This window comes from Bipolaris sorokiniana, assembly GCF_000338995.1.
Source record: "Bipolaris sorokiniana ND90Pr unplaced genomic scaffold COCSAscaffold_12, whole genome shotgun sequence".
NCBI classification, from domain to species: domain Eukaryota; kingdom Fungi; phylum Ascomycota; class Dothideomycetes; order Pleosporales; family Pleosporaceae; genus Bipolaris; species Bipolaris sorokiniana.
This window is the reverse complement of record NW_006911906.1, coordinates 858838-860964: the sequence shown is the minus strand read 5'-3', so window position 1 is coordinate 860964 and position 2127 is coordinate 858838.

Below are 2127 nucleotides of genomic sequence, written 5' to 3'. Positions count from 1 at the left end.
TCGTACGATACGNTTAAAACGACGTTGTAAGACGAGCCTGTACGCCTAATGAAGTTGGCTGGCCACTTCCTGCCCAACGTGGCCAGCACCACGTGCAGCTAGTAGCTTATCAGCCATATCACGTACGGCAGCGTAGGTAGGCGCAAATCCACGCTGATCTAGATCAAGTATATGGCTTATAATCACCTCCTCTTCTATCTGAGTAAGCTTTTTTGAGTTGGGCTGGCAATCGCGTCTCGCGCGCTTCCCAGCGCGTCGATCGCGTAACGTTGATTCAGGCACGTTAAAGATTGAAGCTGCGCGGCGGCCTGTTTGAATTTGATTAGAATCAAGAGATTGTATAGCAAGCTGAATATCTGATTCATTTGAGAGTAATTGAATAACGTGGCGTGGAGCCATGATAAAGGCAAGTGTAATAGAGTAAGAAAGTTGGTGAGGTGCGCGACTCGCTTGCCTGCGCGACTCGCTTATCCATCACGTTATCGTTTTTACCATACCTAAGGTTAATAAGAGAAAGTCTATATATAAAGAAGAGGTAGTAGCATTATAAAAGCACGCCGAAGCGTTACGCCTACTCTACTAACCTAATATTAAAAGCTATGCAACTACCTATAACTTGCCATATTAGCGCCTACGACGCGCCTATCTTAGACTTCTAAATCACTGTAATCACGCTAAGCCACCTACTTTATACCGGCTTAATGTAACGATGTTATAACTTCGCCATGTATCGGACCAATCCCAGAGCCGGATCGGAGGTAGTACTCGCCGCCCTCTTCATCAACCACTCGTTGTGAGGTCGGATCCGATTCGGATCCGACTAAGATAAGTATATAAGGAGACACTCCCTGTAGCTAGCTCTGTAGACTTTTAATATCCTTTCGTACAAGGCCTATAGATGTCTATTTGAATTAAGGCTCGTTTAATGTCCCACGCACTCCTATATGCCTCTGAGTGATACTACCGCTGATACTAATCTAAGTAGTCTTGCCTGCGCCGTTATATTATATTAAAAGTCTCGTTCTAGCTGGTAACGGCTTTAAAATAATATCGCAGCTGTCTATTCAGACTACGTCCAACCTTAAGTTATCTAGCACCGATCTAGATACTTACACCATCACATCTAACATTCACCTAGGTAGAATCCTACTAATCTCCTACCGGCCGAAGCCTTTAGATTTAGAACTTCTACGCTCCTCGTAAGGCAGATTATTTCAGTAAAAGTCGCGTAGAGTGCGCTACAGTAGAGACTTAGAGACTACTAATAACCTATTAACCTTAGAGGCAATCGCTAATAGTTAACCTACTAAAACTTAGTAGTTCTAAGAAACTACCTCAGAAATTAGTCTAACTCTAGAACTAAACTATCTTAGAGAAGAAAGCTAGTAAGCTACTAATTTAAGAATCTCTAAAGACTTTATCTCTATAAGAAGAAGAAGAAAATAAAGATAAGAAGAATTTAGTACTAGTACTAACTATAAGAGATCTCTATAGATAGATAGCTAGCTTAGTTAACTAAGTCTACTAACTAACCTAAGAAAACGCTAAGCTATAGAGTAACGTAGTTCTTACTACTAAATCTCTACTAATATTAGCTAAACTACCTTCCCGCTAATTACTAAGATACACTTCTGCCACCCCTAAGCCTCTACGTGTTAAACTAAGCTATCTTATCTTATTCTCTATTAGCTAATTAAGTAATAAGAAAGATCCCATCTTTCCCTAGTAGTAAGCTAAAGTAGAAGACTAACTTAACCTAAACTTAGACTACTTCTTTACAGAACGCTACTAGATAGCTATAGTATATAGCTATACGTTAAGTAATACTAAGAGATATTTTAAACCTAAGTACCTATTAAAGATAGAAGGGTACCAGTTTAAGAATGCGGAGGAAATAATTAAGCTACTTAGATTATACTTTATAACTAGTAATAAGTAAGTAAAGAGCTAAGCTACTTTCTATAATCTACTTATAAAAGATAAAGAGCTATTTTTAGAGTTTAAAGCTCGTTTTATTAGTCTCACTATTAAAGGATATATATTAGAACTAGAGTAGCCCTTCTATCTCTAGTAGAAGATTAGGCTAGCTTTACAAGTTCCTAATATAGCTATTAAGCGTTTCTTTAA